Source organism: Sceloporus occidentalis, unplaced genomic scaffold, assembly GCF_023333645.1.
Source record: "Sceloporus occidentalis isolate IW3139 unplaced genomic scaffold, rSceOcc1.0.p SCAF_3, whole genome shotgun sequence".
Lineage (NCBI taxonomy): Eukaryota > Metazoa > Chordata > Lepidosauria > Squamata > Phrynosomatidae > Sceloporus > Sceloporus occidentalis.
Window position 1 is genome coordinate 222630191 of NW_028316983.1, and position 26533 is coordinate 222656723.

Sequence of the window (26533 nt, forward strand, 5' to 3'; positions counted from 1 at the left end):
GCTTCGGCCAATGGGGAGAGGCTTCCACGCGTGATCAGCGCCTGCCCGGAAGCGTGGAGCGGGAGCCATGGCGGCGTGTTCCCAGGGCAGCCCTTGGGTAAGTCCCTCTCTCTCTCTCTCTCTCAGGCTGAGTCAGTGTCACGTCTCTTCCCCTTCCTCCTCCTCCTCCTCCTCCTCCTCTTCCTCAGGGAGAGGCAAAGGAGGAGGAGGGTGGTTGGCAGTAGGGAAAAGGACAGCTAGGCTGCAGAAACAACCCCTTCATTTGGCTCAGTGCTGGGACGTGTTTCCCTCTGGGGCAAGCAATCTCCAGCGATTCCCCTATGGGCAAGTGTTCTCCATGGTTCTCTATGGGCAAGTACTGTCCTTTGTTTTAGTACCTACCCTCAATACTAAGTGTAGTTTTGTGAGACGTTGATTCTTCTCTGTCAAAGAGCTCACACAACAAACTACAGTTCCCAGGATTCCCTAGCACTGAGCCAGGGCAATGAAAGCAGTCCCAGACTGGATTATTTCTGCAGTGTGTTTAGGGACCCTTTCCCCTTCCCTCTTGCAGGGATTCCCAAACTATAAGTCTTGTAAGTGATGTGGGACTTCAACTCCCAGAAGCCCCAGCCGGCTTGGTCAGCAGAGAGGAATTCTGGGAGCTGAAGTGGAATACATATGGAGGAGCAATCTGTAATGGTTCCCAAAGTTTGCCCCACCCCTCACCCTCAGGTTCTTTTGGACTTCCTTTCCCAGAATTCCTGGCTCATGGCCAAGCTGGCTAGGGCTTCTGGGAGCTGAGGTCCAAAACACCTGGAGGACCAAAGTTTGGGGAATTGCTCCTCTAGAGATATCATATATGGATAATCCAATAACATAAAAAACTCCAACATAAACCTTTTTTGGCCAACCCAAAATGTACATATACATGTTAGAAGCTTTCGAAGCTCCACTGGCTTCTTATTAGAAGAGTAAAAACACACCACTGGCTTCTTATTCTTCTTATCCAATAACTTCAACAATCCACCAAACACTGATTCCTTTATTGAACCAAGCAAAATGTACATATACATGTTGCAAGCTTTCAAAGCTCCACTGACTTCTTATAAGAAGAATATGAATACTCCAGTGGCTTATTCTTATTATCCAATAACATCCAAAATCCACCAAACATTGATACCTTTATGGGGCCAACCAAAATTCACAATTTACTTGTTGCAACCTTTCAAAGCTCCACTGGCTTTTTCATCAAGCAAGGCGTTAAAAACCATACACTACCCCCCAAAAAAATGAAGACGTTAGTCATAGGCCTGCATTTTGCTGTTTTTGTTCTTCGTTCTGATGATATGGAGGGGTATTTCTTGCAGGCTGGCATCTCCTCCTCCTGGCCATGCGGCAACTGGGAGATTCTCAAAGTCCAGGAAACTTAACATCCATTTGCAACACAAAAAGATACTTCCTTTGCAGTCCAGTATGTCTTCACCCTTTTTGAGGCCACAAGGCCCTTTGTACAGTTATTGTTGTTGTGGGCCTTCAAGTACTTTCTGTCTTATGGTCACCCTAAGGCAAACCTATCATGGGGTTTTCTTGACAAGATTGCTTCAAAGGAGGTTTGCCATGGCCTTCCCCTGAGGCTGAGAGCATATACCTTGCCCAAGGTCAATCCAGTGGGGTTTGTGCTTAAGCTGGGGAACAGACCCTGGTCTCCAGAGCTGTAGTCCAAGAGTCAAACCACTAAGCCACACTGGCTCTCATATATGTATGGTATACAAGTGCTGTGAAAGAGCTAGACTAAGGCTGCATCCACACTGCAGGAATAAACCAGTTTGACAGCACTGGCACAGGGCTGTGGAATTCTGAGAACTGTAGTTAATTGTGACACCAGAGCTCTCTGATAGACCGCCGAAAAGCAGCAGCCTGCACCCACCCCTTTCCCCGCCGGATCGGGGCCTCAGTGGCCAGAGCAGCAGCCGCTGAGGCCCCGATCCGCCGCTTTCCAGGCCGCAGGGAAGCAGCAAAAGGCTTCAAGCCCCAAGGACACCCCGCAGCGGTGGGGAGGAGGAGAAAGGGGCAGCTTGGCCCCTTTCTTCCTTGCGTCATCTAAAGGCTGCGCCCAGCGAGGCAAGACCAGGAAGGAGCTCCGTTTCGGAGCTCCTTCCTGCTCCGATGAAAGGGCGCACTAAGTGCCCTCGCACGGCGCGATGGCGTCACGTCCGTGCTGCCTCGTTATTAGGCTTGGGGGTGTCAAGAAGTGACACCCCTTTTTAAACCTAGGACGTCCTGAGGACGTCCCTTATGGCGGTTTGTAATGCGCCTAAATGTCTAAAAAAGAAACCCCCTACAATTCTCAGAATTCCATACCACTGAGCCATGGTAGGCTGCTATGTGGTGTCAAATTGGATTATTTCTGCAGTGCGGATGCAGCCAAGATCAAACGGTGTCAAGGCATAACTATCAATACTAAAAGAACATTTAGAAATAGCTGTGTTGACCATATAACAAGTCCAGTAACACCCAGTGATACCTTTATTGGCCAAACCAAAATGCACAATTACATGTTTCAGGCTTCTGAAGTCACATTGTGTGCATTTCACTGTGCATTTTGGTTATCCCAATAAAGGTATCATTGTTTGGATCTTATTGTGAATACTAAAGTGAGAATCGTTCAAGCCATTGCATTTCCCATCATTGTGTACAGATGAGAGAACTGGACAGTGCAGAAAGCAAATAAAAAGAAAATTAATTCATTTGAGATGTGGTGCTGGAAGAAAGTACTTCGAATACCATGGACAACCAAGAAGACAAATGGGTCCTAGAGCAGAGTAAGCCTGGAAACCAAAATGTCTAAATTTAGGCTGTTGTATTTTGGCCACATCATGAGGAAAGATGAATCCTTCGAAAAGACAATGATGCTAGGAAATGTGGAAGGCAATAGAAAGTTAGGAAGACTACATGTCAGGTGCAAACCAAAATCGACCAAACCATGTCAGAGGGTTAGACTCAATCTGGTAGACCATGGGCATGGGCCTACAGGACCTGAGCGGAGCGGCTGAGGACAAGGGGACTTGGAGATGTCTCATCCACAGGGTTGTCATGAGTCGAAGTTGACTCAAGAGCAGTTAACAACAACAACAACAATATACAACTACGCCCATCTTTCTCAGAGAAAATACTATACTTTGTCCCTAGGGAAATAACAACAAAGACTTGTGGCACCTTAACTCATTATAAAGTTAAGACAGCATAAGATTTCATACTCTGCAATTAATGTCATAGGCCTGTTACAGACTGTCAAAATAAAGCTACTTCGGGTTTCTTTGGAGGTATGCTGTTTAAATGATGCATGCATCCTAAGAATCTGGAAGCTGCACCAAAGCTGCACTCCAGTGCTTAGGAATGGAGTGTGGCTTTGGCACGACCTCCGGACTCTTAGGACCCATGTGCATCATTTAAATAGCATACCTCCAAAGAGACCCGAAGCAGCTTTATTTTGGCAGTCTGTAACAGGCCAAAGTCATCCAGATACCACAAGCCACTATTTTCATTTTGTGATAAGCTCACATTACTATGTCTCTGCTGTCTTGTTAGGTGTGGCAATATTCAATGCTCCTTATTTACTTAAGGAATGTGGCACCAGGGTTTTGGAATTTGTAGATATTAGAAGAATGACGGGAACTGAGTTCTAAACCAGCTGCTTCCTGTGGTAGAAGCACTAGCTCTGGTGTAAGAATGCCAACCTTGGGGCGGAGGCTACAGGAAAAGGCCCATTTCAACTGACCTGGGATGGTCACACTGCCAAGGCTGACTGACCTCAAGATGATAGCATCTATAACAAGGAATGCTGTAATGCTTTTAATAGCACATTGGTCTTCTGCTGTGTTTTGTGGATAGAGTTGTGGCTTGTTAAATTTGAGATATTGAAATATGGTGGCTGCCTTTCTGTTTCACATGCGTGCACATGTGCCTTCAAGTCACTTGTTGACTTATGGCAACTCCATGAATTTCATAGGGTATTCTGAGGGAAGGAGTTCTCAGAGGGGTTTTTGCCACTTCCTTCCCCCGAAATATAGCCTACAGCACCTGGTATTTGTTGGTTGTCTCCCATCCAAGTACTAACCAGAGCTGATGCTGCTTAGCTTATGAGATTAGACAGGGTGTGGTGCCTTCTGAGTATTTAGGCAGTATACACTTCCTGTTATATGTGGTACCTAGAATTATGGACCGAATTTCTGGCTTTAATTGTTAGTCTAAGGCGTTATACAGACCGCCCAAAAAGGGCGGTCTGCCCGCGCCTTGTTTTGCGGACAAACCGTGTGGCTCCCTCGTGCAGCAAAAAGAACCTGCAAAAAGCGGGTTCTTTCTGCGGTGCCATAAGGACATCGCAGTGCACCAATGGCACACTCGTGGCGTCCTTATGGGGGAGTGACATGCGGACACTAAGCGTCTGTTGCGTCAAAATGGCAGCGCCTTTGTGTATAGGGCACCGTCATTTTGACACCCTCGTCATGTGCTAGGGGTGAGGCCAGTATGGGTGCTGTGCCCTCCGCCAACCCCTAGCACATGATGGGGGCGCCGCAAAGGCCATCTGGATTGGGCCTAAATTACTTTTCTTGATTCTTAAGGCTTTGTTTCTCTCTGATTTTAACTCTATCTCCTGTTCTCTGCAAAGTCACAGATAATGAATCTGTCTGAGTTAGAGAGTCCTAGCCCAATACTCAAAGCACAAAAAACCACTACATGCTGACTCTTAAATCTGTCATATCCTCCTCTATTTTCATGCTTCTACCACTCTCAACTAGATGCCTTGTTGTAAGGCGTAGCCTAAGCCCATTGACGTCTGAATAATTAGGTGCACTAACTCTGTAGATGTTATGGTCAGCATGGCTACCCCTGTATTTGTATACACTGATGTTCCTCAAATACAGATGCAATGTAAGATGTGATAATTTTGCACAAGCATTATTCCTCCAGACACAAATTGTACTCCCTGTGTTGCTCTTGTGTTTACCCCCTCTTTGAATGCAATGTAAATGGATGTGCAAGAAGAACTTACACTGAATGTATATGTGGCGGCTCAGGGATGGTATATATGGGTTAACTACATGTTTAAGTAACATGCTTTTAGCCAATAAATGGGCCCATGTGTAACAACTTGAAGGCACATATACACACAAGCAGTGTTACTTTTGAATGTGGGTGAATTTTGTTAGCATCATAGCACAGCGTAAAACGTATTAAGTGGCCTTGTACCAATCAGTCCCTCAGCTGGGAGTGTGACTTATCCAAGGCCATCTAGATAAAGTTAGTCCGAATAAGAATCTTAACCTTTATTTCCCACATTTGATTAGCACCTTTCTTTGCAAGGGCTCTTTATTGAAACTGCCATCTGTATAAAAAGCGACCTCTTATAAATTCATGCCTAGTTTTAATGGGAACTTTTTTTTGTAGTATTCAAGTGCTTGCAAAATTGATGAGATATTATCACACCATATGATGATACCTAATCATCTAATGATAATAGATTGGAAATGTATAATTATTAAGTGTGAACAGGGATCATTTCTTTGGCTTTTTATATGTTCTTTTTATATGAAGTTTATATGTTGAGAAGACAGGGAATGTGTTCAGCCTTTTAGATGAACATATGTGAATTTTAATGGTCTTTCTGAATCACATGGATTTTCTGCATAGGGCTTTATTTTGGACAGTTGCTGCTTTCAAGATTCCATTCATGAGAATTGTCTCTGTCTCCTGAAGATTCTACTAGAAAGTAGGAAATTAGAAGTGGCATTTATGAATTTAACATGCATGTTTTTTAAACATGTGGATAGTGTTTCCTTGTGGTGTGAGGAGGGATAGTTAAGATGACTATAGAAGGTGGGGAACAGTAGTTGAATCCATTCATCCCCTGTTGTCATTGGGAGATTCCTTATGTATACAAATGGCAGCTACAAAGAATTATTTCTCTCTCAGACTACGGCAGAATAATTATCATCCCCCCCTTTCCCAATCATCGCTGTTTTCATTTTAAAAATGTGCACATTAAATCTAGAAGCACATTACATCACAGATAATTTGGCCCTCAACTGTATTGTTGCTACAGGATGAACTAGAAGGCTTCTTTTCCCTTGCCTATGCGCTCTGCAGTATCAGAATTAGCAGCACACTAGAGGGGAGGAAGCAGTATGTGTCTGCATGCAGAACATCTTTCTCTGCCATGTGGATTTTCTAGTTGGCATGGATACTGGAAGAGAAAGGTTCAGTAAAAATTAAATAGGATCCAGAAACAGAAATTTCATTTTAAATCCTTTTCTGTACAGATGTTTGAAACCAGAACAAAAACATCACATGTGCAATGCCAGTTGAGACCACAGTTACCAAACAGAACAAAACAACAACCCCCTCCCAACCAAACCCAACCTTCACCTGCTAGTCTTCTCTTCTAAATAGGTTAGGCTTGTTGAAAGTGGGGTTTTTCTGTGCATTCTCTCTTCCCCTCCTTAGATAGATTTTCATGCATGCAAATTCTGCTGTCTCCCCTCTTGCAAACATCCCATTTTGCTCCGACTGAATCACGAAGCAATAACTTTGCAAACTGGAAAACAAACCATGTGATTCAGATTTCTCCAGGTTTTGGGAAGTACTCACTAACACACTCAAAGATTTTTCTCCTGAACTGTTGTTTCTGCATCTTCCTCTTTCCTCAACTTTCTTTGGAAAGATGGTGAGATAAAGAATTCTTCTTTACCTTTTGCTAGGTTAGGATATAGCTTCTACATATATGTAGATAAAGCCATTAGTAAGCTTTTGTTTAAACTGGAAGCTACTTGTGTTTGTTATTTTTGAGTCAGTCTCAGCTTTTAGAGAAGCTGGGGCCGGTTACAAACCGGCACTTGGGACGTCCGCAGGACATCCCATTTTAAAAAAGGGGCGTCTCTTCTAGACGCCCCTGGGTCTAATACGGACTCTGTCCGTACAATATGGCGCCGGCCGTTCCACACGGCCGGCGCCATCTTTACGTATCGGACGCTGTGCGTCCGAACATGTCACGGCGCCTGTGACGTTGCAAATGCGCCCCTGGCGCCTCGCGATGTCACAGAGGCGCCGCAGAAAGAAGCTCCATTTTGGAGCTTCTTTTTTGCTCCGTAAGGGAGCTGCGCGGTGTGGCTGCGACGGCTCCCTTACGGAGCAAGCGGCGGCGGCGGCAGACCGCCTCAAAGCGGCGGTCTATAACCCGCCATAGTTAGACAAGGACACATTTTCTGCTATTCCGCTACTACTCCACTAATTTAAAGCTAGAGCCTAACAGGCTTGGCTTTGATATTTTTGATATTTAAATATTTTTGTTTCCTTAACAAGGGCTAAAGCCTTAGGAAACTTGAATTGCCCTACAAGACATACCATCCAACTTTGTGGCCAATTCATGCACTTATTTCAAATGGTGTCCACTCTTACTGGGTCCATCTTGCCCATTTCCCCTCCACCATGACTAAGGTATCTACTTAGTCTCCAAGAAAGAGAAAGTGCTTGCATGATTAAAAAAAGAGAATATAAAATGTGCATATGTTAATTTAAATGCATGCCTGCAAATTTAAGAAGCATTACAACAGTCTTATTATAGTGGGGAAGACTGTGACTAGATGACTTCTGGCTATGCCAAGTGGTGATAGACAACTTTAAACCCTTGCTCTTCCTTCTTGTAGTTATCTTTAAACAAGACTTGGATGAAATAACATTTTAGACAGGGAACTGTATTCAGTAAAGTAGGACACATGGGCACCATGACTGCCAAATCTCAGCATTCTTCTAATGTACTTTTTTCTGCCCTTACAATATTATTCCTAGCCTGTCTCTTCTTTCCCCCCATATCTTGACCCTTCCTCTCTTCAGTCTCTGTTTTTCCATTTTGCAGTTTAAAAACCTTGAATTGTACCCCTCTCATGGCATGTGTGTATGTATGTATGTATATTTTAGTGACTGATATATCTGTTCACACCCGATGCAGGATAGTTGTGAAGTTTTTGTGCAGTGCCAATGGGCTGCCTGGTGAGAGATATTATTTGTATCTATTACCTATTTTGCATGTTGTTGAGGTTTAATGGAGGTTGTTGGAGGTCTTTAAAGAGAGGCTTGATGGCCATCTGTCAGGGATGCTTTGATTGTGAGTTCCTGCATGGTCTCTTCCAGCTCTATGATTCTATAATAATTTGAGGAAGAATCTGTCTGTTTTTTTAGCCAGCAGCTTATAGCAAAGTGTCACTTGCTTTTTATCAAATCAGCTGCATTTTCTTATAGCATTTCTACCTATGTCAGTGCTGCCGTGAGTCAGACAAGTGCAGCTGACCACAGCTATTCTACCACTGACTTTTGTCTGCAATTTCTCTAGATTCTTCTCTGAGCAGCATTTGAAAACTAGGCTGACCACAGCAGTCCTATTAAAATAATGAAGATGTGATAAACATGTGGTTGTTGCTTGTTGTGCCACACAAGAAAATCATTCTCAAAATTGTGTGTGTGAGAAAGATTTAATAATTTGAATCCTAACACAGATTAATAGTTGAAATCTGATGCCGTCTGTTTCCCTTGTTAGGCAAATACATTTAGTTCATGGACAAATGTGAACTCAGCATGCTTTGCCAAAATCATCACATGCCCAGAAATAGGGACTGTTGTGAAAAAGAGAAAATAAATGGAAATATTTACACAGCGTTATGTAGGTGAAAGGCCAAGAGTTCTGTTTACATCCTCTTTGATTCCTATCCAGTGTAACAATATTATATTTCCTCAGCAGTTCCCTACCTCGTTTTCTAAATGAAAGTGACAGTAGTGGTGTCTTTGTTATGAGGAATTAAGGCTGATTTTCTAAAATGGCAGGAAGTTAATCTATGGCGGGTTACAGACAGGCAAAAAGGGGTGTGCTCATGACGTCATGAAGGTATAGCCTTTAGACGGCCCTTACCTGAATGCCGCCATGAACGCGCCTCCTGCACGCCCCAAGCGGGAAGAAGCGGCATTAAAAAGGTGCCGCTTTTTTCCGCTTCTTTTTGATTAGCGGCGTACGTGCGCATCTCCGTATATAAGCTGCTGCACCGGTACACCAGAATTGTTACGCCGCTAATTTAAGTTGCCCATTTAAAAGCTCCATGTCTGCTGCGTCACATAATGAGTCGGGGTCCTGGAACATGCGCAGTTTGCACCGAGGCTCTAATTAGAGCGTCAGATGCCATGCAGATGTGGAAGCTGCAGCACAGCTGCACTCTATTTTAATGCTCGTAACCCTAACCCTAACCCTAACCCTAGAGCAACATGTACGCATGCGCTGCTAGAATTGTGGAAAGTTTGGAATTTAAAGTGAACACACATTCCTGCACCATTTTCACCTAACAATAAAAAAACGCTAAAACTTTAAATATTTACATATGTACAAGGGAAGTGATGGGGGATGGCAGGGGGACAGCGGTGGCAGCAGCGACAGCTGTGGCTGTGCATTGCAGATTCAGCAAGAGCACGGGGACCAAAGGAGAGGAGGCATCCATGATGCCGGTGAGACTGGCAACGTGCAAGCGGACAAGGATGCCAACACCAGCTGATCACCAGCTGGCAGGAGGCCACCTTTGTTCTTGGGTAGGGCGGAGGGAAAAGTTTAAAGGGGCCTGGGCGCTTTAAATGTGCACATATGCTTTCTGCCGCCGGTGCTGACTGCCGCAGCTGCGCATCCACCAGCTGGCAAAAGAAAAAAAAGCCGCGTTTTTGGCCGCCCGTGCGGAAGCTGCCTCTCTCTTTGCAGCGTCCTGTGAGGCGGCGGTATGGAAGCTGCGGGTAAGAAATGGCCCTAGGTAAGGCGTCTTCACTACCCCCAGTGTGGAAGCCCCATCCACCTTAGCCACGCCCCCGGGGCAGGCGGTCTGGAACCGCTGTATTCAGGGGAAGACACCTTCAAGATGTCTTCCCCTGCCCGTCTGTAACCCGCCTATGATTGATCCGTACCTGAACCAAGGGACGTGACACCTGAGCAGGATTCTTTTCACTGGAATGTATGGATGTTATTTTAAAGCAGTGTCAGTTCCTAATATTTGTTGCCAGCTACTTTGTCTGTCCCTGTTCAGCAGAGGATAATCAGTGGCAATTCTTGAATTAGGCTAGTAAATCGGTGTTTAAAGTTAAGGGATTTCTTGGTAGTTTGGGGGCACAGTGCTCTGAAAGAAATGTAAAAGGTAGTTTATGTGTAACATTAAGATTCTTTGTATCCACATCCAAATTATGGATGACAAACTCTCCTTTTAGGAATGAGGGCGATCAATTGCTAGCATAATCTTCACAGATTAGCAAAGGTTTTGATACCTTGCTAACATCATTTTCAGTGATACCAAGTAAGATTAAATTGTATGTGGTTGTCATAGGAAGTCTACTGTTTTTGGTAGGAGCTGAAACATTTAAGGGAGCATTATCTTTCCTTTCCCCATGCACCATAAACTCTTGCTCTGCCAGTTTTCTCTGGTACATTACTTGGTGGTCATCAAAGCAGTTCACAAAAAAATAAAAATAAGATAAGAAGGAATCTACATATCTAGTCCAATTCTTAGCACTAAGCATGGACCCCCAAGTCATTTCCCATGTTCAAGAAAAAATGCTCCATGTCAGAAGTACTTGCAGATGGTTTGGTCAACTGGGCCAAAACATACTTCATGGAAAAGCATACTAGCTTGGTAAAAGATACTCAAAGAATTTACATTTTGAAGGGTAGGTAAGTAACTACTTAACCTTTATAAAGTTATCACAATAGATGGTGATAAAATTTTAAGCCTTAGAGTTCCCTACCTGATAATCCCAGCAAGCAGTGTCACCATCTAAATCAGCAAGGTAGAACAATATACATAAACTGAAACATACACTACACATACACACACAGTCCAACAAAATGTTCCTTTCCAGGAGATGATTGGTGTATAAATGAAATAAATACATTAAATTAAATAGCATGAAAAAACTCCAGCGCGTTGTTTAGATGGCATGGGCCTTGTATACTCAGTCTTCAGAAGCCTGTTGAAAGGCCTTCATCTCTGCAGAACAAGAATAGGGAGAGTGCCAGTCTAACGTCTCTAAGAGAAGAGTTCCAGAGCCTTGGGGCAGCCACTGAGAAGGCCTTTTCCTGCATTCCCCCCAGATGTACCTGTGAAGGTAGTGGGACAGAGAGAAGGCCTTCCCAACAGATCTCAAAATGTGAGTAGCTTTGTAAAGGAGAATATGGTCCTTCAGATAACCTGGACCTCTATAGATCAAAATCAGCACTTTGAATTGCACCTGGAAATAATTGGCAACCAGTGAAGGTGTTGCAACATGGGAATGGTGTCTTTTCTGTAGCCACCCCTAGTTAGCAGGCTGGCTGCATTTGTTTCGGCCAGGTGAAGTTTCCAAATACTCTTCAAAGGTAGAATACAGTAGTCCAACTAAAATGTAACTACATTATGTGTCATCAGATCTCACTTTTCCAGGAATGGGCACAGCTGGCACACAGGCTTTCACTATCCAAATGCACTCCTGGCCACTAAAAGGTGATATGATAGCCCTGTTTAAGTATTTGAAGGGGTGTCATATTGAGGATGGTGAAAGCTTGTTTTCTGCTGCTCCAGAGAATAGGACCCGGAACAATGGATACAAGCTACAGGAAAAGAGATTCTACCTAAACATTAGGAGGAACTTCCTAACAGTGAGAAACTCTCCAGGAGCCATCAAGAATCCACCCAGATCCATAAGTCTCTTGGAGTGGACTATCTTAATGGGTCCTCCACCTCTGCAGGGGAACTGAGTTCTAAAGCCCACCAAGTAGTAAGGAGACTTGATGGCACAGTGATTAAATGCTGGTACTACAGCCAAAATGTTATAGGTTCGATCCTAGAGGAGGGTTCCAAGGTCCACTCAACCTTCCATCCTTTTGTAGGTCGGTAAAATGAGTACCCAGCTTGTTGGGGGCAATTGGCTTACACAGTGTAAACCACTTAAGGAGTGTTCATTCACTGATAAGTGGTATAGAAATGCACTTGCTATCGCTATTGCTAACTGTTCAAGACAATAAACAGTTCCTCCACCTCCAAATTACCATCACCCTATCCAGTACAGAAAATAAGGTCCAGAGTGTGTCCAGCAGCATGAGTTGTCCAGATACCACTTGGGACAGGCCCTTGGTTGTCATGGCAGACTTGAAGTCCTGAGCCACTTCCAGCAGGGCAGTCTCAGCATGGATGTTGAAATCTCCAAGCACTATAAGCTGAGGAAACACCAACACCAACCCTAAGACCACCCTGGCTAGCTCAAGAAGGGAGACTGTTAAGCAGCAGGGTGGGTGGTAAACCAACAGGATCCAGCCACCCAGCTTCAGATGTGCACACTGGAACCCAAAACCTGACCAGGTGGGTGGAATCCTGCCAGACCGCTGTAACTCCACTTTTCTGCCTCCTGGGTCTTGCCTGCTGCTGCACAGATGACCCAGGTGGACAAAGTTGAGAAAGATTACCCATCCCCACTCCAGCCTCATCCAACTAGGTCTCTGTGATACATGCCAGGTCACCATACTCTTCCAGGACCAGGTGCTGAATGACAGCAGTTTTACTGTTCATTGACCTAGCATTCACCAGCAACATTTTCAACCCAGGTGGACAGTTTCCAAGGATATCCAGGTTGTTTTGGAAGAGGGTCATAAAATATTCTATTACTGTATTATTAAATATCTTGGAGGTGGAAGTGACCATGTTCTCCTGGAGTTTGTTATACAATGGAAAGGAGACGCCAGGCACAGTCAGACACACATTCTAGACTTTAGGAGAGCTGATTTCAGTAAACTTAGAGAAATACTGGGGGCGATCCCATCGTCAGGAATAATAAAAGAGAAGGGAGTTCAAGATGGATGGGAGTTTCTCAAAAGAGAGATACTGACGGCACAATTTTAAACCGTTCCAGTGAGGAAGAAAAATGCGAGGTGTCTCAAGAAACCAGGATGGATGACTAAGGAACTTTCAACTGAGCTAAGTTTTAAATGGAACATGTATAAGTAATGGAAAAATGGGGAAATCACCAAAGGGAAATTCAAATAGCTAGCCTGTGTAGAGGTAAAGTCAGAAAAGCTAAAGTGCAGAATGAACTCAGGCTTGCTAGAGAGGTTGAGAACAATAAAAAAGGACTTTTATGGATATGTCCGCAGCAAAAGGAAGAAGAAGGAAATGGTAGGGCCACTGCATAGAGAAGATGGCAAAATGCTAACAGGGGACAGAGAAAATCAGAATTACTGAACACCTTCTTTGTCTCAGTCTTCTCAGAAAAGGCAAAGGGTGCTCAACCTGAGGATAATGGAGCAGAGGACAGAATAGGGGGGATTTCAGCACAGACTAAGCAAAGAGATAGTACAGGAATATCTTGTTAATCTAAATAAATATAAGTCTCCAGGACTAGATGAACTACATCCAAGAGTATTAAACGAACTGGCAAATGTAATTTGGCAATAATCTTTGAGAACTGCTGCCGAACAGAAGTCCCAGCAGACTGGAGGAGAGCAAATGTTGTCCCCAATATTCAAAAAGGGAAAAAAAGAGGATCCCAACCATTATCGTCCAGTTAGTCTGACATCAATACCAGGAAAGATTCTAGAGCAGATCATTAAACAGAGAGTCTGTGAACATCTAGAAGGCAATGCCATAATCACAAAAAGACAACATGGGTTTCAGAGAAACAAAGTCATGCCAGACAAATCTTACTGCTTTCTTTGATAAAATTACCAGCTTGATAGATGAAGGGAATGCTGTGGATTTAATATATCTTGATTTCAGTAAGGCCTTTGACAAGGTTTCCCATGACATTCTTGCAAACAAGCTTGTAAAATGTGGGCTAGACAAAGTAACTGTTACTTGGGCACTTTACAGAGCGCCCAAAAAGGGCGCTCTGCCAGCACCCGTGATTGCTGTGCAAAGGAGCCGCAGCAGACAAACCACACGGCTCCTTTGTGCAGCAAAAAGAAGCTGCAAAAAGCGGCTTCTTTTTGCGGCGCGAAATGGCATTGCAAAGCGTCAATGGCGCACTCACAGCATCATTTCTGCCGTGTGACGTGCGGATGCTAGGCGTCCACGACGTCAAAATGGTGGTGCCCATGTGTATAGGCTGCCACCATTTTGTACGTACTAGGGTTAGGGCGTCCGGAAAGGATGCCCTTTCGTAACCCTAGTACGTAATTTGCGCGCGTGCAGAATGTGCCCTGGATTTGTAATTGGTTGACTGGCTGAACCCAAAAGGTGCTCAACAATGGCTCCATTTTGTACTGGAGAGAAGTGACCAGTGGGGTCCCACAGGGCGCTGTCATGGGCCCAGTGCTGTTCAACATCTTTATCCAATGACTTGGATGACAGAATTGAGGGCATCCTTATTAAATTTGCAGATGACACCAAGTTAGAAGGAGTAGCTAATACTCCAGAGGACAGGATCAACATTCAGAATGACCTGAATAGACTAGAAAGCTGGGCCAAAGCTAACAAAATGAAATTCAACATGGAGATATGTAAGGTACTGCACTTAGGGCGGAAAAATGAAATGCACAGATATAGGATGGGTGACACCTGGCTAAACGAGACTACATGTGAAAGAGAGTCCAAATAGACTACAAATTGAACATGAGTCAGCAGTGAGATGCGGCAGCTAACAAGGCCAATGCAATTTTAGGCTGCAACAATAAAAGTATAGTGTTTAGATCAAGAGAAGTAATAGTGCCACTCTATTCTGCTTTGATCAGGCCCCACCTAGAATACTGTGTCCAGTTCTGGGTACCACAATTAAAAAAGAACATTGAGAAAATGGAGCGTATCCAAAGGAGGGTGACTAAAATAGTGAATGGTGTGGAAACCATGCCCTGTGAGTAGGGTTGCCATAATTCTGGACCTCCAAACTGGGACAAATGTAGGACAAAAGTAGGACAAAATTTTCAAATGTAAGACACATTTTTTTAAATGGAGAACACGCAAAAAATTGATGATTTTTTAAAAAATGTTAATATAAATGCATGTTTCTTAGGCATGATCAAAATGGAGGACATTTTGGCATTGTTCCTAGACAGATGGCAGAAATGTACTTCCCTTTCTGGCTAACCTCCCCCCCCCCATTCCAAACAGCATATTTGGGCATTGAAGAGGCGGAAGAGTGGAAAAGGCAGAGGAGGAGGAAGAGGAGAAGAAGAAGAGGAGGAGGAAGAAGGGGAGGAAGAGGAGGAGGAGAAGAAGAGATGGAGAAGAAGAGGAGGAGAAAGAAGATGAAGAAGAGGAGGAAAAGGAGGAAGAAGGAAGAGGAAGAAGGGCAGGAAGAAGGGGAGGAAGAGGAGGAGGAGAAGAAGAGATGGAGAAGAAGAGGAGGAGGAGGAAGAAGAAGAAGAGGAGGAAAAGGAGGAAAAAGGAAGAGGAAGAAGGGGAGGAGGAGGAGGAGGAGAGGAGGAAGAAGAAGAGGAGGAAAAAGATGAAGAAGAAGGGGAGGAAGAGGAGGAGAAAGAAGAAGAAGAGGAGGAGGAAGAAGGGGAGGAAGAAAAGGAGGCAGAAGAAGAGGAGGAGGAGAAAGAGGAAAGGCTCTTTCCTCTGCCTGGCTGCCTCTGTCGCCAACGGAGGAAGAAAGGCAAGGGAATGGGGCCTCGCTGAAGCCAAGCCCCAAACCCCTGCCTGGCTGCCTCCGTTGCCGTTTTGCCCCCACCCCCGGGATTTCCCCCCCCCCCAGAGACGGAGGCAGCCAGGCAGAGGTTTGGGGCTTGGCTTCAGCCATCCTCCAAGCCCCAGCCAAGCCTGGAGGACTCCGCGATCGCGGAGGAGCCCCCGGGGCATGGCTGGGGCTTGGAAGACAGCCGTCCTCCAAGCCCCAGCCAAGCCTGGAGGACTCCACGATCGCAGAGGAGCCCCCAGGGCATGGCTGGGGCTTGGAAGACAGCCGTCCTCCAAGCCCCAGCCAAGCCTGCAGGACTTGCTGGGGGGGGAGTCCCGGGGGCGGGGCCAAACCGGGGCGGGACCATGCGGACCCGCCCCAAATCAGGAAAGTCCTGCCCCCAGGCGGGATATGGGAAGCCTACCTGTGAGGAATGACTTAGGGAGCTGAGTATGTTTAGCCTGGAGAAGAGAAGGTTAAGAGGTGATATGATAGCCCTATTTAAATATTTGAAGGGATGTCATGTTGAGGAGGAAGTTAGCTTGTTTTCTGCTGCTCCAGAGAATAGGACCCGGAACAATGGATGCAAGCTGCAGGAAAAGAGATTCCACCTCAACATTAGGAAGAACTTCCTGACGGTAAGGACTGTTCGACAGTGGAACAAACTCCCTCGGAGAGTGGTGGAGTCTCCTTCCTTGGAGGTCTTTAAACAGAGTCTAGATGCCCATCTGTCGGGGATGCTTTGATGGAGGGTTCCTGTATGGCAGGGGGTTGAACTGGATGACCCTTGTGGTGTCTTCCAACTCTATGATTCTATGATATGGGTGTGACTAACTATGTGATGTGGGGGGGGGGGACTGATTGAATTACTGTTGTCTGAGGTTAAGAAATAATAGTGTAGCAACCCATTTAAAAAGATGGACATTATGGAAGTTTGTGTTATGTACACACTATATTGATATATATTGATGTAATGCTGTAATATGGTTGATGTTATAATCAGGTTAAATATTAAATATAATTTTTAAAAAATGATATAATGTTACAGTTCTTCAGCAAAAATTGGTAGAAACAGCATGAGGGGAAAAAAAGACTTTCCAAAGGGAAATAGTTTTTAAAAACAAGAAAGAATTCCTAAAGTGGCAGAGCAGGAATGAGAAAGAGTATATTTTTATGTGGTATTATAATCAAAACAATCCAATAGGCCACCTAAAAGTTATAACAAATGTACACGTTATAGGCAAAAAATAAAAATTAAGTATCAGATTAAACTCCTTCTCTTCCCCAAATTTTCCTGTTCTGGGGGGAAAGAGAAAGGTGAGGAGAATGTTCAACTTCTGTCTGAAGGAGGAGGGAGAGAGTAGAGACGCTTACTGGATTGTGGCCTGGGGGGCATCCAGAGCCGCCACTGCTTCTTCTTTCCCCATCTGCCCTGCCACTGCCCCAGTTATCAGGAAGAGATGTTGCTGCCGCCTCAACACATTCTTTCACACGTCCTTGGTACCTCTCTTGGTGTGTGAGTGACTTTCTGTCACACACTAATTCTCACACACACCTAGTAATGCTCTTTTTCCGATTCTCTTCCTCAGACCTCACATCGTAAATTGACCACTCTACTGGATGCTCCTTTGGACTGATGTCTTGGCTTACTTGCTGTACCCTTCTGGCTTGGACTACTTGACCCTGAGAACTGTAACTGGCTGGAAAGGATCTGTACATGTCTAGGTCTGTTACTGTCTCGTCTCTAATGGACTTTGCTTAGTACTTTGCCTCTGGCTGGCCTCCAAGACAGGACAGTATTCCTGCATAGTAGGGGGTTGTACTAGATGGCCTACTACTATTACTACTACTGCTGCTACTATTACTACTATATTAGTACTAAAAAATGCTGGCTTAGTGTGCTGTGCTAAAGTGTCCTAGCTTTGATGGTCAGATAACTCTTTTAGATTACTTATAAACCAAGTTGCATTTTCCTCTCTCTCTACATCCCAAGTGATGTGATGTATGTATGAATGCTTTGTTTTCGTAAGCAAAAGCCATTAAGAACTGACCTTTATTGTCAACATAAAACCTTGGAATCAGTTGAGGAACAATTTGCACTACCCTGACATGGTATGATTGCTTGTTAGCCTTCTAGTGTGTTCTACTAGCATGTTTTCTTAACAAGTTCAAGGCAAATCAGAACTGAATTATGTTAGCTTTTAATCTTTTTGGCCTACCTCCCCCCATTGCTTCCTCTGATCATCATGTCCATACATCATTCCCCACTTCCTTGCTTGTTGTACCCTCCCCATTGTATGATGTCTTTTAATCAGGGTAAAAGTCAGGGTCCATTCCATTAACATTTTATGAGATTAATTTAGATAGTTTGAAAATGAAAAGAGGGCAACACAACAATACTTTGTCTTGCTACTTAAAGCTGCTACTATCTAACTTGGGAGGTGTTTCTGTCTGTGTATTTATTTTTGTTTGGAGTAATAGAGATTGGGTGGTTTGGAAGAAGTATTGCAAGGAATTTAAATATTACATCAAAAACAGTACCAGCTTCATGGCAAAGTAATCACCCAAAAAGCAAAAAATAACTGTTGGCCATCGGAGAAAATCCAAAATGAATGTAATATCTTCATTACAGCAACTTGAAGGTCACAAAAAATACAAGTTTTCAGGATCTCCAGATGTCCTTATCAGGAAAGAAGAAAGGACTGGGGAGCGCATAGGAGTGTATCTGTGTGTCTGTGCAGGCAGGGAAAACTGTCATGACATCTGCATAGTCAGAGTCTACCACATGATGTGGTAGCTTCAGGATGCAGTTGGGACTGCCAGGAACAAGAAAGAAATGATTGATTTCCTCATTTTTTTTAAAAAAATATATAAAACACAATGGTTATTTAGAACTGTCTCTATCATTGAGTGAAACACACAGGATCCTTGATCAGAGGGAAATATAAGTCTTTATATAAATAAAACTGGATATAATAATAATAACAATAATAATTTGTTTTATTTATATACCACTATTCCAAAGATCATAGCGGTGAACAGCAAGTAAGCTAATTAGCAAGTAAGCTAATTTGCCCCCAACAGTCTGGGTACTCATTTTAGTGACCTCGGAAGGATGCAAGCCTGAGTCGAGTTTGCATCCTTCCGAGGTCTTGCATTAATTTTAGATATTGTACTAGATTACAAAAAAGAAGCCAGTAAAAAGCTGACTTGGGTAGCCTTGTCTAACTAACAGTGCAAGAAGAACCATAGCAATGTTTTAGATTACTTACCTACTCCTAGCAACTTATGTAAGTACCTCAATGAATACCTACCAGCCTATCAGGACTCACTTTCTGAACTTGTTTGGTATGTGTAATATACATTTTCTCACTGTGTTAGTTTACTGTTGTTGTGTGCCTTCAAGTTATTATGTGTCTTTCAAGTCAAACCTATGGTGACCCTAAGGCAAAACTATTAACAAGTTTTTCTTGGTAAGAATTGTTAAGAGTAGGTTTGCCTTTGCCTTCCTCAGAGGTTGAGAGAATGTAATTTGCCCAAGGTCACCCAGTGAGTTTCCATGGCTGAATGGGGACTCTGGTTTCCAGAGTTGTAGGTTAACACTCAAACCACTATACTGGCTCTCCTGTGTACTGTATACTCCTACATATTGACACAACATTTGATAGCTAGAAAACTGGCAAAGTGCCATTACTTAGCCTGTGTCCCTGAATGCTCTCGCTCAAATTGCCATCATTATGGATCATGTGAGGCATAAATGGGGCACAGGTGTTTCTGCCTTTAGAACTTAGCACAGCACCCTTCAATTTGTTGAAATTTTGTTCAATTTAGATATTTTTACTGGAGAAGTGATGCTTGTAAATGTATTAGACGACAAACTTTAACATTAATATTTTATTTTTTTTAATGAAACAGGATACAGTGAGTTCCTGTGTTCATGCATTTTGCTAAGGGCCTGAACAGACAGGCCAAAATAAAGCTGCTTTGGGTCACTTTGGAGGTATGTTGTTTAAATGCTGCATGCGACCTAAGAGGCCGGAAGCTGCACCAAAGCCATGCTTTGGCATAACCTCTGGCATCTTAAGATGCATGTGTCATTGAAACAGCATACCTCCAAAGTGACCTGAAGCAGCTTTTTTTTTGGCATGTTTGTTTGGGCCCTTAGTAATAATAATAATAAATAATAATTTTTTTATTCTATCTTGCTTTTTGTTACCACAATCAAAGCAGCATACAACCTTTAAAAATACAATATATACAATCCCCCCTTAAAAAAGGATTAAACAATTCTATCCATTAAAATTACAAACGATAAAATCTAAAAACAATAATAAAATAATAAAATAACGGTGGGCAGAATCTTTGCTTATATAGGTGGGTTACAGACCGCCAAAAAGTGGCGGCCTGCACCCACCCCTTTCCCCGCCGGATCGGGGCCTCAATGGCCAGAGCGGCAGCCGCTGAGGCCCCGATCCGCCGCTTTCCAGGCTGCGAGGAAGCAGCAAAAGGCCCCTTCCCTGCAGCCTGGAAAGGGGTGTCCTTGGGGCTTCAAGCCCCAAGTACACCCCGCGGTGGCGGGGAGGAGGAGAAAGGGGCCGCTCCCCTTTCTCCTCTGCGTCGCTGGGCACAGCCGTCTGAAGGCTGCGCCCAGCGACGCAAACGGCAAAAGGAGCTCCATTTCGGAGCTCCTTTTGCGGCCAGGGAAGGGGTGCACTATGCGCCCTGGCATGGCGTGACGACGTCACATCCGCCCCGTATAGAGGCGGTGCGGTCGTGACGTCGTAATGGCGGCGGCCGTGTGGAACGGCCACCACCATTTTGTGTGTGCTCCACGCATGCTAGGGTTGGGGGCCTCCAGAAAGGATGCCCCTTTCTAACCCTAGCACACGTGGAGCGTGCACTTTTAGGCCCGTTTGTAACGGGCCATAGTTAACTAATATGTTCTAGGAGTGCTGTAATTCAAATGGGATCTCTACAAGACAGGGCTCTCTCCTTGTCCTTTTTTTTTTTTTTACAGAGTGTGTTTGTTCACTTTGTTCATTGCAAGAAGCAACAAAACGTCCTTTTCTAAAGCAAGCAGAGGCAGAAGCAGTTTATTTTTGCCTGAGCCTGTTGGGAAGGGCAAGACCTTGCCCCCTTCTTTCCCTCCTGCTGAGATTATTGCGCACAGACTACTCTTGCGTGTTTAGTTCAGTTTGCAGCAGATGAAATAAGCTGTGGTTGAGGGAAATGGAGTAATTTTAAAAGCAGTTGAGTAAGTGAAATGACACAGGATTCACTGGTGGCATCTCTGCCAAACTGGGACAGTTGGATCATATGCCGATTGTTGTCTACCACTTTTATATAGTGTTAGGCCACTATTACAATGATTTATAAATAGGAAATTCAAGATGAAAGATCACTTAATACCCACCTAGCATGATCCACACAGAAGTCACATATACTACAGAAAAACACTAAGAATATTCCAAACAAAATGCAAAGCAAGAAGTCATCTGAAGTACAGTGGGACCTTGTTATTCATTAGGGTTTGGTCCCAGGACCACTGTGGATAACAAAATTCATGGATACTCAAGTCCCATTCAATCAAATGGCATACACAAAATGGTGTCTCTTATATAAAATGGAAAATCAAGGTTTGCTATTTGGAATTCATGCTTTTTCTGAATATTTTGAAGCTTGAAGCCGTGGATAAGGAGGGCTGACTGTAGTATATTCACAAGCTACTATGGCGGGGTACATACCGCCGATTTGCGGCGGTCTGCCGCCGCCGCCAGTAGGTCCGCGGGGGAGCCGGAGCCTTCAGACGGCCCGACTCCCGCGCGGACCGAAAAAGAAGCTCCAAAATGGAGCTTCTTTTACCGTCGCGTTTGCGACGTAGCGAGGCGCCAGGGGCGCGCTCGCTACGTCACAAGCGGCGCGACGCGTACGGACGCTCAGCGTCCGATACGCAAAGATGGCGGCGCCCATGTGAAAGGGGCGCCGCCATCTTGTCCGTATAGAATACGTACTAGGGTTAGGGGGGTGCGGAAGCACCGCCCCTTCCTAACCCTAGTACGTATTCTATATGTACTAAATGGCGGTGTGTATCCCGCCTACTTTATTTTATATAGGGTCACAATAAAGATTGTAAATTACTTGGAAAATTTAAGGTGTTGCACAGTTAGTAAAAGTGATAATGTGTGACCTTGCTTCATTTTGGCAATAGTACATGAGCCTTGCCTTGTCCTTCTTTTCCGAGTTTGCCTATTGGGCATTTAGCTTCCTATATCTGCAGATAATTTTTGTCTGAGTAATGGGATTGTCCCTTGTAATGTAGCAGAGAAGCTCTTGACTCCATATCCATAGACAATATTTTGCAAAATTCTATATTGGTTGTACCAGTATGTATGTGTGTAATACCAAGCAGCACATTTTATTGTGCAGGATAGATTTTTTTAAGCCATGGGGGATATAAGGATAATATCACATGTCTTCTCGTGTGATAAGCATAAGAGAGGGTTCTCAGAGTGAAGGCAAAACTTGGGTACAGAGCTGCATGTATTTGACCCCATCCCCACTAGAAATTGAAGCAATGTGACAGTATGCCTTCGCTCTGGCAAAGTAAATTCAATTTCCTAAAAGTTACACTGTGTCTTGAACCCAGATTCCATGTATGAGTTACACAGAGACCAGTAGGATATTCACTAAATTCTCCTTAATTTAAATCAAGTGCCCTTTGGTTGCATCCACACTGCAGAAATAATTAGGTTTGACACCACTTAACTGCTGTGGCTCAATGCTATGGAATTCTGGAATTTGTAGTTTGTTGTGGCATCAGGGCTCTCGTGAAAGTAACTGGAGCTAGGCTTTTGCTCAAAGGAAGGAGCAAATTATTGAGGTAGGCAATATTTAATGTCTAAGGAATGTACAGTCAGCCCTCTGTATCCATGGATTCTGCATCCACGGGTTCAACTAACCATGACTTGAAAGTTTTTGGGGAGCAAAATTCCAAAAAGCAAACCTTATTATTCACCATTTTATATAAGGAATGCCATTTTACTAGTCCATTGTATATAATGGGACATGAACATTGATGGATTTTGGTATCCACAGGGAGGCCTGGAACCAAACGCCAGCAGATACCATGGGGCCAGTGTATATCTTACTTCACACAGTTTTGTAGCACATAACAATTTCAAAGGCCCCATTCCCACTGGGCATATAAAGTGATGCATTTCGCTGTGAGTCTGGATCGGATCAAGTTTCTGAATCATATTCAAATCAGGTCCAAAGTTCCCATTAGAAAAGGGAGCAAATGGACTCGGATTTTCTTGACCCATGTTCTTGTTCCCATTGACATTTTGCCGTTGTATTTTGATGCGGGTTTTTTTGTTCCCCGTTCCTATTGCCTTTCTGGAACTGTTTTTTTTAAAGCTGTCAATCAAGCGCTTAGGCGATTAGATGTCAAAGTGACATCTAATCCCTCCTTCTTCTTATCCTCTCTTCTTCTTCAAACCACCCCAATATGCAGCAGCCAGCCACCCCTTTTCTGTCACAAAAAAGGAAACAAGGCTGGATGCAGGAGCCACATTCGGGGTTTTGGGTTTTTTCTCTCTCTCTCTCTCTTTCCTTTCTGCTCGCAAAAAGTTTTCACCAGCCTCCCTTTCTCCATATCCCTTCTCCTCTTTCCTTTCTTTTCCCCTCCCTCTCCAAAAAAACAAGTTTAACTTTCTTCTTCTTTTTAAAAAAAAGTTTTACACAGTCAAATATTTTTATTTTTATTATTATTATTATTTGCAAAGAGAGTTGTCTTGTACCTTTGAGACTAAGAGAAAGAAGTTGGTAGCATCAGCTTTCTTGGGGGGTGAAACAGGCAGGCCAATTGGAGTAGCTTCTGGCTGCTTTGAAGGCATAACGATTAGATGCATGCCGCCAAAGCAGCTGGAAGCAGCTCCGAAGCTGTGCTCCAGTGTTTAGGACCAGAGCAAAAAAGAGCCAGGATAAACTGACTCCTGGCAGCGCTGGTCAGCCCCTACATGTACAGCCAGCCTTGGGAGTGGGCCATGCAGACAGCAGGGTTCCAACCCACTTATGGCCAGAGCAGCTGGGCCATTCTTTCATGCCTGTCTGCCCTTAGATTTAAGTCTGGTTCATCGGATGTATGGAGTGAAATGCCTGGGAAGAGACCTTTATAAGCAAGTTGTGTGTGTGAATAGCAATAGCAAAGCTTCTGGGTATGGTGATGAAGTGAAAGGGTTAGTTTTAACCATGGTTGCTGGGGGACAATGGCAGGAAGAAAGATGTTGCCTAAAGCCAAGATAATTATGTGAATAGTTGAGGGAGTTATAGGAATGTAGTGTAATGCTTTGTGGGAACCAGAAGAGAGATGTGATAAACTGGCCATTCGAGCCCTTATGAGGCTGTGGTGCTGACTAGTGTTGTTATATGTGTTGTGTGCCAGGAAACCATTGTCTTTGTTCAGCCTGTTGATGGACTGACGTTTGTGAGTACAGTATATTCCAATTGTGCTGTTTCTAATCCTTCTTAGTTTTTGTATTCTAGAATTGCTGTTCTGAGGTCCAAGATGCAAAGGCCAGGAATACTGACATGTTCTGCAACTGGTTTTTGTATATTCCCATTGCTAAAGCCTGTTTATGTCCATTTATCCTCTGGCACAGAGACTGGCTGGTTTGCCCAATGCAAAGTGCTGAAAGGCATTGTTGACAGAGGATGAGCAAGTGGGAGTACCTCTAAAATTGTGAGTAACGTGATTAGGTCTGTTATTAAATTTCCCAAGGTAGATGTATGGGGAGAGTTAGCAAGATCTTGTGCCCATCTTACCATCTCTTTTTGAGGGTCCTCCTGTAGGTAAGTAATCATTTGAGATTGGGAGGCTGTCTGTAGTAAAGATCTGCCATGAAAAATCCTTGCAAGAGCAAGATTATTTTCCAGAATAGCTTGTAGTTCATTGATGAGACATCTAAATGGTCTCAACTTGGAGCTGTATGTGGCCACTCATGGGGTTATGCAATTTACTTTCTTTAGTCCTGGGTACAAATCTTTGCCATTTTTTAAAAACTGTACCCATAGCCTGAAGAATGCTTGTTACAATTCCATGGGTTTGGCATCTTATGTATCTGAGCAGATGCAATTGTACCAAAGGGCTTGGCTGTAAACTATGGATTTGATGGTGTATTTAGGATGAAACTGGAAGCATGTAAGTAAGTGTAGTGGTCAGTGAGTCTGTGATATAATGTGGTGATTAGATGTCTTTTGTGTAATTATACAGTGCTGTCCAGAAAGTGAACCTGTTCGGTTGCTAATTCCAGGCTGAGATTGATGGTAGGGTGGAGGTGGTTGAACTTCTCTGGAATGTCATCAGTGAGTCCTCGGCATCCGAGTCTGTTTATTACAAAAGTGGAATACAAGCATGGCAAGAGACTGGAAAAAGCTTGGAATGGGAAGATGAATGGGAGAGCTCAGCAATATTAACATTGGTTATGTAAGCCCTCTGTTGTTTATATTACAACAGATTATCCTTTCCCCCCCAAGATGCCATCAAATAAATGAGAAGTCTGCAATCGTATAACTATTCCTAATACTTTTTCCTCTTGAACTCAGCTGGATTTACTTCTGAGTAGACAGTTATAGACTTGCACAGTTAATACTGAGGCTTGAAAAATTACATAATATTTTAATTGAAATTAAAACTGATTTTTAAAACATGCAGGTCATATCCAGCTGCCCCATCCCACCAAGATTTAATCTGTGAGAACAAAGATAGCACTCTTGAAGTTAAAGCTGTTGCTTAGGTCAAATGGGGTCTCTTCAAATATCCAAAATCTACTTCTCTGTCGCACAGAACTCCACTGTCCACTAGCTACAACCAAATAGAAAGCAGTGGCACAGAAAGCAGAGTGGACAGACACTTTGAACAAAGGAACATAGTATCTTTGCTTGCCTCCCAGTCCAAGAATTGTTGTCAGGACCAAAACTGAACTCATGGCCGTTTTATACGCCTAACTACTCGCCTACCACTTGCTTTCTTCCTTTCAGCAGCTTATTGGGTTTTTTTAAGGGTATTAGAAATTTTTGGTAATTTACTGCATGTCACCTAGCGAAAGATCTTGATCTATCTGCTGTCAAACTCTAGTTTAGAAGTCTTCTATACCACTATCACGCTTTGGTTTTAAAATTCTTGTACCTTGTGTGTTGTCCTGCCTGCTGCATACAATTTGTTGTTTCATTCGTATTTTTCTTTCTTTTCACAGCATACAGTGGAATTATATGTGAATTTGATTGAGAAGGGATTAAGCACCTTTTCTATCCCACTGTTTTAAACAAATCAGCAATGTGTGATCCACATAAGTAAAAATGACCTTATATCAGTTCTAGATCTCCTAGCATAAGCTAGTATAGTATGGTATAAAGTTTAATGCAGTATTTCTCAGGCTATGACGCTGGAGAAGAGTCATGATTTTCTGATGTGCCAGGGAATGGTAACACATTTCTGCCTGTTGGCGAGAACTGTTTCTTTCTCTGCTGGAAGCTGTGTGGACAGGCAGTGGATGCCTCCCAGAATTACATGTCTTAAGGACCACCACTTTGAGTAGCACTGGTTTAATGGACTGCACTTTTTGAGTTGAATTAGACTGGTAAAATGTGCCCCCTAGTGGATATTTCTTGGCAGTAATTTTAATAATATGTCAAGTCATGAAATAGGAATGAATAGGAAATTGAAATAAAGATTTCCCCTATCTTGAATCAAACATTGATCAGAATGGTGATTGCAGTCAGGGCAACTATGCAAGAACTAGATAAAATCCTAATGTGTAAAGATATACAGCTGAACACTAAAGTTAGAATTGTCCAAGCCATTGTATCCCGTTACTACGGATGGCGATGAGAGCTG

The 26533-nt window shown here is 43.6% G+C and overlaps 1 long non-coding RNA gene across 2 annotated transcripts; it reads left to right on the forward strand.

Moving 5' to 3' along the window:
- Positions 1–17: 17 nt before the first annotated feature.
- LOC149317551 (uncharacterized) lies at positions 18–25446 on the forward strand. Of its 2 annotated transcripts, none has more exons than XR_016280646.1 (4): positions 18–97; positions 17229–17364; positions 24184–24379; positions 24911–25446. It is a non-coding gene; the product is annotated as an uncharacterized LOC149317551 (long non-coding RNA). The 2 variants fall into 2 exon arrangements; XR_016280647.1 differs by lacking the exon at positions 18–97 and adding an exon at positions 15983–16277.
- The last annotated feature ends 1087 nt before the right edge of the window (positions 25447–26533 follow it).